Source organism: Oncorhynchus gorbuscha, linkage group LG10 (assembly GCF_021184085.1).
Source record: "Oncorhynchus gorbuscha isolate QuinsamMale2020 ecotype Even-year linkage group LG10, OgorEven_v1.0, whole genome shotgun sequence".
NCBI lineage: Eukaryota > Metazoa > Chordata > Actinopteri > Salmoniformes > Salmonidae > Oncorhynchus > Oncorhynchus gorbuscha.
The window spans coordinates 18,873,704-18,888,931 of NC_060182.1; the positions used below are offsets into that span (position 1 = coordinate 18,873,704).

The 15,228-nt window shown below is 41.7% G+C and overlaps 1 protein-coding gene across 3 annotated transcripts in view; it reads left to right on the top strand.

The window, feature by feature from the left end:
• The first annotated feature begins 2,886 nt into the window (after positions 1-2,886).
• The window catches only part of LOC124045621 (poly(rC)-binding protein 4-like), a 78,405-nt gene continuing 66,063 nt past the window's right edge, over positions 2,887-15,228 (top strand). The window contains exons 1-2 of one of the 3 annotated variants that reach the window (XM_046365054.1): positions 2,887-3,013; positions 3,138-3,260. The gene's annotated coding sequence lies outside the window, so the exon portion shown is untranslated. The other 2 variants (XM_046365053.1, XM_046365055.1) reach the window with 2 other exon arrangements.

Sequence of the window (15,228 nt, forward strand, 5' to 3'; positions counted from 1 at the left end):
TTGACGTATAGGTCATGCTCCAGCTGTCTACCAAGCACCTTGCGCACCAGAGACACATGCGCGGTGTGAGTGGCCGAGTAGATCAGAATGTCATCGATATAAACAACCACTCCCTGCCCGCACAGGTCCCTGAGAATCTCATCTACAAAAGATTGAAAAATGGCTGGAGCATTTTTTAACCCATACAGCATGCCGGATGTAGTACTAAATGCGGTTTTCCACTCGTCTCCCTTCCGAATACGCACCAGACTATACGCGCTCCTGAGATCCAGTTTTGTGAAGAACTGCGCTCCGTGGAACGATTCCACCGCCGTAGCGATGAGAGGTAGATGGTAACTATACCCCACTGTGATGGCGTTTAGACCTCTATAATCGATACACGGATGCAAACCTCCCTCCTTTTTCCTCACAAAAAAGAAACTCGAGGAGATGGGTGAATTGGAGGGCCGAATGTACCCCTGTCCCAGCGATTCCGTGACATATGTCTCCATTGCCAACGTCTCCTCCTGGGACAACGGGTACACGTGATTCTTGGGAAGCGCAGCGTCTACCTGGAGATCTATCTTACAATCCCTTCCCGGTCGATAAGGTGGTAATTTAGTCGCTTTCACTTTACTGAAAGCGATTGCCAAATCGGCATACTCGGGGGGGATGCACACCGTGGAACCCTGGTCTGGACTCTCCACCGACGTGGCACCGATGGAAACTCCCAAATACCTTCCAGAACACTCCTCTGACCACCCCTGGAGAACCCCCTGTCTCCACGAAAATTTAGGATTGTGCCGGGCCAGCCAGGGAGTCCCCAGCACCACTGGAAACGCAGGCAAATCAATAATAAAGAAACTGATACGCTCCCTATGATTCCCCTGCGTCACCATGTCCAGTGGGACCGTGGTCTCCCTGACCATCCCTGACCCTAATGGCCGGCTATCTAGGGAGTGCACGGGGAAAGGAGAATCTATCGGCACCAGCGGAGCCCCTAACTTAAGGGCGAGTCCGCGATCCATAAAGTTCCCAGCTGCGCCTGAATCGACTAGCGCCCTATGCTGGGAAGAGGGGAAAAAGTGAAGGAAAAAGGTTAAGACAAACATGTGGCCAACAAGGGGTTCTGGGTGAGTTTGATGCTGACTCACCTGGTGTGACCGAGACTATCATTTGTTTTTCAACAAGAAAATGACCAATACACCTCCAGGCTGTGTTGGGGCTATTTGACGAACAAGGAGAGTGATGAAGTGCTGTATCAGATGACCTGGCCTCCACAATCACCCGACCTCAACCCAATTGAGATGGTTTGGGATGAGCTGGACGAGTGAAGGAAAACCAGGAAAAGGAAAACCAACCAACAAGTGCTCAGCATAAGTGGGAACTCCTTCAAGACCGTTGGAAAAGCATTCCAGGTGACGCTGATTGAGAGAATGCCAAGAGTGTGCAATACTGGCATCAAGGCAAAGGGTGGCTACTTTGAAGAATCCCAGATATTGTCAATGTATGCGCTACTGGTGTTGAAGTCAGGTGCAGGAGAGCAGAGAGTTGTGATCAGGCGCACACTTTATTCGGCAGAAGCAAACAGAAGCAAACAGACGACGCAACAGTGTCCCAAAAAACTCCAGCCAAAGCCAAAAGTGCAAAGCGCGACAAAGTCATCAATAAGCAAGAAATGTTTCACAATTAAACATACTCCGGGTTGAAATATAGTACCCGGGGCAAAACCAGCTAGGTGCATCAATACAAAACACGTAACAAAACAATGCCAAACAAAGACATGGGGGGAACAGAGGAATATATATACAGTATATATATAAGCAGTTGATATAGGAATGTACACCAGGTGTGCAGGGAACAAGACAAAACAAATAGAACAATGAAAAATGGAGCAGCGATGGCTAGAACGCCGCTGAACAAGGAGACTTCGGCGGAAGTCGTGACAGATATGATGTATATTTAGATTTTTTAAACACTTTTTTGGTTACTACATGATTCCATTTGTGTTATTTCATAGTTTTGATTTATTCACTATTATACTACAATGTAGAAAATGGTTGAAAAATTAAAACCCTTGAATATATATATATTTATGTATTTATTTATTTTGGACTCTGATGTTGTTTGTTCTGATATTTCTTAATTTCTTAATTTTATTTTGGGGATTTGTGTGTATTGCTTCGTATTGCTAACGTTACTTGATAGGTATGTTTCACTGTTGGAGCAAGAATCTTAAGCATTTAGCTGGACCTGCGATAGATAACATCTGCAAAATATATGTACACGACCAATACAATTTTATTTGATATGAAATCACATTCCACAGAGTTAAACATCATTAAACAACATCATTTAAGTCCATATCATATAGTAACTCTCTAACTTGAACCATAGCAAATTAAGAATGTGCAATGAAATGTTATTATTCTAGCAGAATAACAAGTTACAGTGCAATTTGCGTAGACATTTTTCAAAACAAAAGCTAAGCCATTCACTAGATGGCAGTATATGAGGGCAAATAGTATGATAGCACAGCCATAATTCTGGACCGCACACAACAAACCTCCACAACCCTTTTACTAGTCTTCACTTCGCCAAAGCTTTTTTACATCAACAGAATGCAAGCCATCAAGTAAGCCTTGTAAACTGATGGGCACTGGTCCCAATTTCCATACAGTATGAATCATTACTTCCCAGGAGCTATATGAAGCTATTCAAAGGTGACAGTTATTGTCATTTATGACGAAGTACATTTTATTATTATTATTATTTATTTTACATGTTATTTTATAAACCCATCCTATTCAACATGCGAGACTATTGGGGTCCCATCAATCGAAAAGCCTGATTGGTCAAACGACGCACAGCGGGAAGCGTGAGATGTCCCCGAATTTATGCAGGGGTCCCATGGGATAGCCATCACACAGGCTCGGGGGAACAGATCACCAGCGGAGTCAGGAGTGGTTCGATAGTTGGGCAGAGTCTTTTACCCAGAGTGCACTGTAGGGTACTCACTGAAACCTTCACCTTGGTAAGCATAGCGGTCCGGAAGGGTAGTCTGTCATTCGTTTTGAGCCGCATGCATCACGCACCATCGAGCCGTCCCACTCTCCACGCACAGGCGTCTTGTACTCAGTCCTGTTTTATTCTTTCAGCGTGATACAGGGAGGAGAATCCGTATCAGCACACTGTGGAATCTAATGTGGATGCAAATCTCGGTTTTTAAAGATTCATGGGGATACTTTAGAGGAAATATTGACGACCCTGCATGTAATCAGGTAAGATACGACTTTTGTATTATTGATTCAAGCGGTCACTTGTTATTTTTCTGGTGAATGTGCAGTGATTTGTTCAACTTCAAACACCTCTCATGTAATGTATTGCTGTGTCTTCTTCCTTTTCTCAAATGCTGAACCATTTCAATTAGTGATAGAAAACTCCCTTGAGTTGTATATTGGACCATTCATGTAGCCTATGCCTATGTTACCAAATAATATATTAAATAAATGACAGAACACCTTTCTTTGTCTGACTATCATGGTATTTATTATTACATTTTTATAGTCTAGCATAAATGTGATCGAGGCATTTTTAGACATTACAATTACACCTTTTTTTAAAATTGTTTCTACGATAGAAATGTGTTGCATACACACAGTATTCAAAGAAACCTGAAATGGTTGTTGCTATGTAAAGACACTGCTTTTGGCCTGAACTCCACGACATATGCTGCGATCCCGACAGATGCGTTCAATGAACAACAGTAGGCTAGTTTATTGGGAATGAGGAGACAATTGGCCCCTTGTTAATAGACGTCTTTATGATAATGAAAGATGACCCAGCTGCCTAGGCCAGTTCTAGCTACACAAAGATAGGTCTCTGGCTGGACTGAAAGAATAATGAGTAGACCCAAATGTATAGTGAAGTGCGCCAAGAAAAACTCTACTTCAGATTCCACCATCAGAATTTGATTTTGGCACATATGTATTTCTATACTGAACAAAATGTTAAGTGTTCATCCATGTTTCATGAGGTGAAATGAAAGATCCCATCAATTTTCCATATGCACAAAAATATTATTTCTCTCAAATTTAGTGGACAAATTTGTTTACATCCCTGTTAGTGAGCATTTCTCCTTTGCCAAGATAATCCATCCACCTGACATGTGTGGCATATCAAGAAGCTGATTAAACAGCATGATCATTACACAGGTGCATCTTGTGCTGCGGACAATAAAAGGCCAATCTAAAATGTGCAGTTTTGTCACACAATAAAATGCCACAAATTTTGAGGAAGCTTCCAATTGGCCTGCTGACTGCAGGAATGTCCACCAGAGCTGGTGCCAGAGAATTGAATGTTAATTGATCTACTATAAGCCGCCTCCAACATTGTTTTAGAGAATTTGTCAGTATGTCCAACCAGCCTCACAACAGTAGACCACGTATAAACACACCAGCCCAGAACCTCCACATCTGGCCTATTCACCTGTGGGATCGTCTGAGACAAGCCACCTGGACAGCTGATGGAACTGAGGAGTATTTCTGTCTGTAATAAAAAACTAAATTCTGATTGGCTGGGCCTGGCTCCCCAGTGGGTGGGCCTTGTTTCCAAGTGTGTGGGCCTATGCCTTCCCAGGCCACTCATAGCTGTGCCCATTCCCAGTCATGTAAAATCCATTGATTAGGGCCTAATTAATTTCATTTAAATTGACTGATTTCCTTACATGAACTGTAACTCAGTAAAATCATTGATATGTTTGCATGTTATGTTTATACAGTACCTGTCAAATGTTTGGACTCACCTACTCAATCTATGGGTTTTCTTTAGTTTGACTATTTTCTACATTGTAGAATAAATGTGAATAACAGGGAAGTGTGAAGAAATCAAATAATAGTGAATAATAGTGAAGACATCAAAACTATGAAATTACATGGAATCATGTAGTAACCAAAAAAGTGTTAAACAAATCAAAATATATTTTATATTTGAGATTCTTCAAAGTCGCCACCCTTTGCCTTGATGACAGCTTTGCACACTCTTGGCATTCTCCTAAGCAGAGAGAGAATTGCAAGAGTTTTTTGTATAGCCTAACTAGGTACAACTAGGGGTAACAAACAGGGTTATTGTGTACAGAACAAGCTACCAAAAACACTCATCATTTGACTCATGCAATTGTTCTATACCAAGTATTTATTTTAATCAGCAATTCTGATGTAGTGGATTCTCTGAAATACACAGGACAATAGTGTTATATTGTGTGTGTGTGTGTGTGTGTGTGTGTGTGTGTGTGTGTGTGTGTGTGTGTGTGTGTGTGTGTGTGTGTGTGTGTGTGTGTGTGTGTGTGTGTGTGTGTGTGTGTGTGTGTGTGTGTGTGTGTGCGTGTGTGCGTGCGTGCGTGCGTGTGTGTGTGTGTGTGTGTGTGTGTGTGCGTGCGTGTGTGTGTGCGTGTGTGTGTGTGTGTGTGTCAACCATAATTTGTTTCATTGTGCTGTAGGCTCACTATTTCTCAACCTTCTTCAACCTTTTTCCATTTAGGAGAATTGTAATCCAGCAGAAGCATTACAGTGAACAGTCACAGTCAGGCGTGTACAAAATCCCTAGTTAGATTTGAAAATGTTGTAGTGATATTTGAGCATTCACTTACATTTATAATCTGGCCTTGGTTAAAATGTGGCAATGCTGCTACCAATATCAACAATCAGCTTGACGTTGGCATTAGAGGTCTGGATCTCATACTGAAGCCTTCGCACAAACAGGATATTTAATACTGTTCAAAGTCCTCTAAAATGTTGATGATTTATTTTTCTATGACATTGTGTGTTTATCAGATGTATCAAGGACGTCCACACCTAGTAAGTTAGGCCAATCATAGCACAAAAGGCACCATTGGATTTCAGTGGGTCAATCACCATGGACTTTCCAGGACAATAAGGCCAATGAAATAACATCCACATGTGGATCGTCTGATTAGAGAAAGCTTGGTACAAACCAACACTCCCTGGTGCAATTGGAGATGAACAGAGCTTCCTGTATTCTGTTTTTGTGTCTGTTTTCAGCTTGGTAAATCCTACACTGCTGGAAACCTGTATGACGAGAGACATAAATCATGCATATCAATGATCCTATATCCGTCATCTGGATTACCTTTCTCTATCTATATTATCTCATGTTTCTGCAAGCTGAGTTTTTAACATGATCTAATTGTACCAGGAGATCTCTTGAGGTTTAGATCCTAATTTTTGAGAGTGACCTGGTATTAATGCATGCTTATATAGTGTGCCAACATAGAAAACACAGTATTAGCTCCTGATTTAAATCATTCTCTGCCAGGGATGTTTGTTCATTGAGGGAATATGAGGATAGGGTAGAATACCCCCATAGAGATACGTGAGCCAGACTCTCCCTGGCAGATCGTGAGGATCAATAAAGGACAGAACTGTGTGTGTGTGTCTGTGTATGTGCATGCGTGTGTGTGTTTGTGAGTGGGAGGGAGAGAGAGAAAGACAGAGAGAAGGATAATGTTTTCCGTGCCTGTATGTCTGTCTGTCTGTTTCTGAAAGAGAGACGGGAGAGAGAGGGGGAGGGAGAGAGACCATCAGGCATGGCTGACGCTCTCAGTCTGAATGTAATTCCTTAATGCACTCCAAAAATCAAAGATCTAATAAGGAGTGGAAGGGCCTCTTCAATAATGAATCGCAAGCAGCATCTCTGCAGCAGCAGCAGAGGAAGGGCTGAGGGCTGAGAGGACTCATAAATAACAGACTCTAGGCCTGACACATGCTTCTCCAAAGGCTGGGAATTGCTAATACCCTTCCTCATTTACAACCAGGCCCTGCCTGCACCGTCAGGGAGAAAAAGTACTGTCCCAGTAAATGGGAATGAAGTCATCAAGGTCTCTGTAATGCTATACAGTACAGTAGACAGTAGCTCTGCTTAATTATCGTAAGCTGCAGACCATGGCCATCTGTATGGTGACTGGTTAAAGACATGCTCCGGTGCTTTGGTGACTAAGAAAGTACTTTTTAAACCTCCCGCTTTGGGCTGGATGTGTCAATTTGTAGTTCATACATGGATAATCTTTGTGAAGAATTACTATTTTATCTCAATAAGACACGAAATCCCTAGTTTGAAAGAGACTGTTTTCTTCCAGAGAATCTCTTTAATAGTATTTCAGAAAAGGAGGAGAAGGAATGTGTAACGGCGTTCGTCTGTCGAAAGAGAGTCGGACCAAAATGCGGCGTGGTGGTTACTCATGTTCTTTAATTCAAATAATGACGATACATGAAATAACTTAAATTACAAAACAACAAACGAAACGTGAAAACCTATACAGCCTATCTTGTGACAACAAACACAGAGACAGGAACAATCACCCACAAAACACACAGTGAAACCTAGGCTACCTAAATATGGTTCCCAATTAGAGACAACGAGAATCACCTGACTCTGATTGAGAACCGCCTCAGGCAGCCAAGCCTAATCTAGACACCCCAATACGAATCACAACAAAATAAACCCATGTCACACCCTGGCCTGACCAAATGTATAACGAGAACACAAAATACTAAGACCAAGGCGTGACAGAATGTGTAGGTCTTGAGGGGATTTGTTTTTAAGGATGCAGGCTCATTAGGTGAAAGGGATACAAGCTAAACTGAATCATACAGATTTTTATTCAAAGATTCAATTTAAGCAATAAGACACGAAGGGGTGTGGTATATGCCAATATACCACGGCTATGGACTGTTCTTTTTGCATGACACAATGCGGACTGCCTGGATACAGCCCTTAGCCATGGTATATTGGCCATATACCATAAACCCCTGAGGTGCCTTATTTCTATTATAAACTGGTTACCAACGTAATTAGAGCAGTAAAAATAAATATTTTGTCATACCTGTGGTATATGGTCTGATATACCACAGCTGTCAGCCAATCAGCATTCAGGGCTCGAACCACCCAGTTTATAATCAATTGTTTTTTATTGTTCTTTCCCTCATTGTGTCCAGACTGTTGACTTGTATTAAAATATAAAGGTTCGAACCTGTTGACGTGACAGCAGAACTTTAATAGTTACAGTCAGTTATGTTCAGTCTTGTATTATTTGTTGTCACAGGGGTTTTCATATTACACATATATTTTTTCTCTGTGTATTTGAAGCAAAACCCTTGTAGCAATTAACTCGTATTTACCGTAAGTCCATTAACCTGTGTTTGTTAGTGTGGAACACAATATTAGGAAGGTGTTCTTAATGTTTTGTACACTAGGTGTAGACTCTGTCATGACGTTGGCCTCTTTAGGGTATAGCAAGCCCCATCCCCCTCTCCCTGCCTCCCCCTTTCCTCCTTCAACTAGATTGCTGTGGTCAGAGAGACGTCGTAAATTCCTGAGGATCTCCCCATGGACACACAGTATAGAGAGAGTAAATTTTCACAGAGGACAAAGGAAATCCTTCCACCTCACAGAACTTGAGGTATGAACAAATTTCATGTTCCGGAGAAAGTATAAAAAATTGGCTGCATTACCATAATGCTGTTTATATAATAGCCTCAGATATGAGGTTTACATCTAATTGTTGTATAAGATGAATGAGTGAGTATGATACTGTTTGCATAATTGTGTAATATGATTTTGGACTGTTTAATGAAGAAAAATACAATTCCCTTTTGATTTGAACTAAATCAGAGGACTGCCCCTGAGCTCAGTTAGGGTCAGGCCTCCTGGGACAGCCAGAAGCCTTCCGAATAAAACCCCCACTCGGGTTTTCGATCAGCAGACCGAGCTTACCTCAATTACGAGATGGCTAAAGGTTGCAGACCATGTTTTTCTCCATTAGAGGAGGAGACAAAGGTTGTAGACCATTGCTGAATCTTTTAACCATACCACGTGGTTAAACTCTTAGACTATCGATACCGACAGAATAAGAACAAGTCTTTGATATTAATTACTAGTCTGCAGCTAGGAATTCGGTATCATTGAACGTGAAAAACGACACCCGCCGAAACATTCATAATATAACGAATGTCACTCTGAACTATCCCTCTAACCACGACAGAGAGAGAGGGAGAGAGACGGACAATTCTACAAAAGAAATGAACTTTTCACCAGCGATCAAGACGACACACAGAGCGTAAATATATATATTGATTGCAATTGTTCCCGAATGAGTGAGCATTCATGTGCAAAGGATTAGCATTTAAATTGTTATAATTATCACTTTGTAGTGACTTCTTAGTCAGCCGCCATGCCGGTTTAGCCCACTAGGGCACATTCTCATTTCATGTAACCACATTTACCTTGTTTGTTTGTTTGTTTATGCATTTCTGTGAATTACTTAGTTAATAATAAATAAATGATTTAAGACAATTGATGTATGGATGATTCATAGTGAAGACTGGGTTTGTGCAGATAACCAATAATTTATGACATTTGGAATGAGACTAACGTGAGGTAAAGTAAATAATTAATTAATTCGAAGACTAATTGATCAGATAAAATATCTGAAAAGTTATTTTAGGAAATGATAACTTTGTAATCTGAATATTTTTCCTTGGTGCCCCGACTTCCTAGTAATTACGGTTACATGATTAATCAGTCTAATCGTGTAATAACTAATTATAGAGAATCTTTGATAAAAACTATCAGTCTTCAGTTAATGATAGTAAAGACACGACAACTCCAATTCCTCCCACATACTTGGCATCTTCAATGGAAATAGATTTTGTGTTGCAAGTACTGCTTTCTTTAGCACATATTTTGACAAGATGTGGGAGCCTTGTTTTTAGAGTTCCACTATGAAATACTACCGATTTGCAATGCATTGATATGTGAACCGTTTGTCATAAGGCTTGAGCAGTGCACAATAAAGGCAACTCAATTTTTAGACCATCTTGTTTGGCTATGAGGAGTTACTCTTTGCGAAATGCAATGTGATAGTCTTGCTCCCTTCACTATCCCAGGTATGAACCCGAATAGCTGACATAGCCGATGGGAGTTTCACATGACAACACTTTCCTGTATTTAATGTGTCTCTGCTAGGCTCCTCACCCTGCACAGGCAAACCCCATCACTCCTCTGTAGATGCACTAAGGGCTCAATTCAATCCAACCTGCTCTGCGGTATTTACAGAGTAGTTCATTGGTTAAATAAATCACAGAATGTTTTACTACTACTACTTGTAATAATAATAATTACGTGGGTGCGTATATTTGTCCTATTTTCCACATGTAGAAATATTTATTATACGCACGTGTGAATTGGAAATGTGTTTTTTGCATATACAACTCATCATGAGACACTCTCGGTTGTAAGTCGCTCTGGATAAGAGCGTCTGCTAAATGACTTAAATGTAAATGTAAATTACGGCCATGGTCGTCTACTGCTGCTGCTACTATTACTACTGCTGCTAATACTACTACTGCTGCTGCTACTGCTGCTGCTACTACTACTACTAATACTGCTTCTGCTACTATTGCTGTTGCTGCTGCTACTGCTGCTATTACTACTACTGCTGCTGCTACTGCTGCTGCTACTACTACTACTGCTGCTAATACTAATACTGCTGATGCTACTACTGCTGTTGCTGCTGCTACTGCTGCTAATACGACTACTGCTGCTGCTACTACTGCTGCTGCTGCTGCTGCTACTACTGCTGCTAATACTACTACTACTGCCGCTAATACTACTACTGCTGCTGCTGCTGCTACTACTACTGCTGCTACTACTGCTGCTGCTGCTACTACTACTACTACTGCTGCTGCTACTGCTGCTGCTACTACTACTACTGCTGCTAATACTACTACTGCTGCTAATACTACTACTGCTGCTGCTACTGAGGCTACTGCTGATGCTGCTGCTGCTACTACTACTACTACTACTACTTCTTCTTCTACTACTACTACTTCTACTACTACTGCTACTGCTACTACTACTACTACTACTACTACTACTGCTACTGCTACTACTACTACTACTACAGCTACTGCTACTACTACTACTGCTACTGCTGTTACTACTAATACTACTACTGCTACTGCTACTACTACTTCTACTACTACTACTACTACTACTGCTACTGCTACTACTACTACTGTTACTACTACTACTGCTACTACTACTACTTCTACTACTACTTCTACTACTACTACTACTACTACTACTACTACTGCTACTGCTACTGCTACTACTGCCTCTTAAGTTGAATTAAATTCCAACTTAATGATTAAATTACAATACCAAGAGGATGGTTTATACAGGGCAGTATTTGACCATTTTAAATCAGTCAGCAGACACTATTATGTAGACAGACTTACAAGCAGTGCATAGGCCCAGAGTGAGGGGGCTGAACTGCTACAATACACACCACAGCACTTCAAAAGTAAGTGATGAGGATAGAGTAGTGTGTATATACGAAGGGCATGAGTCTTAGTGGCAGTAATCCGCTGTGCTCTGTGGAGACAGTCTACAAGGCAGTGAAGGTTTCTCTTTCAACCGGCCATCTGCATCAGCTTGTGTTTTTGCATCGGCGGCTGGGGTGGAGATTTTTATCCCTCCCCCATCCTCAGCTGCTGAGCGCCTGAAATATTTAACATGGACTGCACTATTTTTGGATTTGTGCTCCGTTTGTTTTGAAGCTTATCTAATAATAACCCGTTGTGTTTCATCCCACCGCAAATGGTGTTTTTTGGTGTACGTATGCCATTCTCAGGTAAACTGAGGCAAAGTGTGCTTTACCAATGAGGGGTGTAATGCCATTGTCAATATGATGCAAGGTTACTTTGAATAAGGGCAGAGGTTTAGAATGTACAGTATGTGGCGCCAAATGCCATTCCATTCTATTTAATGTGAAGGTATTTTAGTATTGTTTGTCCTTTTACAAAGTAAGTTGGTCTCTCGCTGACTGTTTTGGGCCTCTCTGGGCAAATTGTTGTGTTAGATTTCAGAACAACATATACACTGAAAGCACACTGAAAGCGATCTCTCAAATGAAATTAAAGTTCTGAAGCATATGTTCTAGGTCTACTGTGCTGGAAAAGTCTGTCCACACTGAACGTCCATCTTACGATCAGTTAATCTAGTCATACTTCACAGTTCAAGCTTCTCCTCTTCTTGACTTATTTGTTTCTGTGTATGTCTCTCCCCATCTCTGTGTCTCCTCCCCTCTGTCTCGCTCGCTCTATATATCTCTCTGTCTCACTCTCTTTCTCTCGTTCTCTTTGTCTCTATCGTTCTCTTTCTATCGTTCTCTTTCTCTCGTTCTCTTTGTCTCTCTCTCGTTCTCGTTCTCTCGTTCTCTTTGTATCTCTCGCTCTTCTCTCTCCTCTCCTGACTGCTCTCCAGTGAGATGTCAGATTCTCTGACTCATGTTCTGGATGGGAGGATGGGAGGAGGGAAGAAAGGATGAAAGAGCAGATGAAGAGGGGGAATGTCATTTTGAAGAAATGGAGAATGGCCTTCGTCCAGTGGGATAACTGCTTGAGTTAATACCTTGCCAAAGTGTATTCAGTACGATGCCAAAGTGTATTCAGAAAGATGTATGGTGCAAACACAAGCCCTCTAATAGGAGATGTGCCATTGGAAGTGAAGGCTAGCGTTGAACTACTGATTAGTAGATAGGAACCCGTTTTCCCAAAACAGAATCTGTCTGTATCAACATTTTTAAAAAAACAACAGTTAAGGATTATTATTTCTTAAGCCATCCGAAGTGATCTCTGATTCACAAAATATGAGTTTGCATTAGAGCAGAGCTGAAGCATGCTAGATGACTACAGTATAGAGATCATCTGCACTGGCACTGCTGTCCCCACTACAACCAAAGCCAGCATAATTGCAGCCTCTGACACTGTGTTGCTGTGTGTCTGGAACAAGCAGCCACTCAGAGCTAAGGGCTGACAACACAGAAACATGGCCTCTCTAATGATCAATAGCTATCTGGATGTTTGCCTTCCGTTGTTCTCTTCTCTCGTGCTTTAATGAGAGGAACTATGGTTTCCTTAATATTGACATCGGACACGCCTTGAAAGCAAATACCTTACGAGTGGCGTCATCACAGGAGACGTTTGATATTGTGAATGTCAACCAGACAGTTAATTGCCAGCAAATGACGAATCCGTTTCACATGCATGAGCTAGCATGGATTGAGGGCTGACAGGACTGCACCAGACTGACAAACAGAGACAACTGTCATTTTATGTAATGGCATAGTGCCATACTGACTTTATGGCGTCAGTTGTCAACCCAACTCATTAATAATACTTATAAAGCTCAAAAACACCCTTCTAATGATAGTGTCAAAGGGGTGTCACTCTCTCCTCTCCTGCTTCATCTCATCTGATGTGTTTCCAAGGAGATGATGTCTTTCAAAAGAGTGGAGATGGATTGATATCTCTACCAGTTGCAATGACATAATGCATCTATTCCCCTCGTTGATTCCCTGCGCTCTTAGAAAAAAGGGTTCCAAAAGGGTTCTTCGGCTGTCCCTATAGGAGAACCCATTTTGGTTCCAGGTAGGACTCTTTTGTGTTTATTGTAGAACCCGCTGTGAAAGGGTTCTACCTGGAACCAAAGGGCGTTCTTCAAAGGGTTCTTCTACAGGGACAGCCGATAGATAGCACCTTTTTATCAATCCCATATCCCCTGTTGGTTCTGCTACAGGAGAACATGTTCACTGACTTCACTTGCCTGAGAATGAACTCAGATGACATGTTAAATATACTGCTTCAGTAAGAGCACACAGTGAGCTAAGGATCATATGGCTAAGGTGGCCAGCCAGCAGTGTACCAGGGCAGGGCTGCTGGACTCCTCTCTGTGGCAGTAAACTGGCTAAAGTAGGAGACAGTCAGGGGTCTTGTAACCCTCTCTAGGGGGCTGGGTTTGGCTGGGCAGGCAGACACAGTTCCAGATTAATGCTGGATCTGATACAGAGGGAAGGATGGAAGTAGGAAGTCCCCCCTGTGCCGAGGCTTGACCCCTCCCGTTGGAAGTGACAGAGACTTTGAGAGATAAAACAGGGGTCTAAGTGACAGAGAAGGAGACAGAGACGCTGAGAGATCAAACACTGGTCTTTAATTTCAAGCCTCTTGTTTCTTTGCAGCCTCGTGTCTCTCTCTCTCTCTCTCTCTCTCTCTCTCTCTCTCTCTCTCTCGCTCGCTCTCTCTCTCTCTCGCCCCTCTGTGGAGAGAAAGCCAAAAGCAGCCATGCTCAAGTAACATTTTCATCCTTGAGGGTGAACTGAATGTCTTTAATGTCTTTAAGTTTAGAACTCGACTGAGTGTTTATTTCTAGAGTATAGACTTATATTCCACTTTGCTGAAAAAGCTTCACAGTTTTCATAGGGGCTTACAATATATTGGTAATACTGAGCAAACTTAAATAACTACTAGCCCTTTCCTGCAGTCAAATGGCATAGTGGCCTCATGGGTGGAACGTTATTAAAGTTATTTGCCAGCAGCATACCATCCTGCATCCCACTGCTGGCTTGCTGTTGAAGCTAAGCAGGTTTGGTCCTGGTTGGTCCCTAGGTGGGGGACCAGATGCTGTTAGAAGTGGTGTTGGGGGGCCAGTTGGAGGCAATCTTTCCTCTGGTCTTAAAAAAATATCGCAATGCCCCAGGGCAGTGATTGGGGACATTGCTCTGTGTAGAGTGCCGTCTTTTGGATGAGATATTAAACGGTTGTATTGACTCTCTGTGGTCACTAAAGATCCCATGGCACTTATCGTAAGAGTAGGTGTGTTAACCCTGGTGAACTGGCTAAATTCCCAATCTGACCTTCATACCATCATGGCCACCTAATCATCCCCAGCTTCCAATTGGCTCATTCATCTCCCCTGTAACTATTCCCCAGATTGTTGCTTTAAATGAGAATGTGTTCTTATCAACTTACCTGGTAAAAAAATCTAGTTATATATAATTATATTTTTCATAATTAATAAACATGATTTATTTATTTATTTTAATGCCAAAAATCCGGTGATTCTATGTCAAACGATTTTGTAATATTTCAATCTTCTGTGATGTATATGAAGTGTAATATTTGGATGCAAACTCAACATTTAATACATTTCAATTATATATCTGACATGGTACAGGTCTCTTCTTTTTTTAAGCCCATAACCATGTGTGTGAGCTGCATACTTTTGTTTCAAAGTATATTTGTTTAAGATGACTTGGTGCTTATCAAAGATGTGACAGATAAAAGCAGCTGTCCTGCCATCCCTCGACACTGTATGACCCTGATTTAGCCCTCT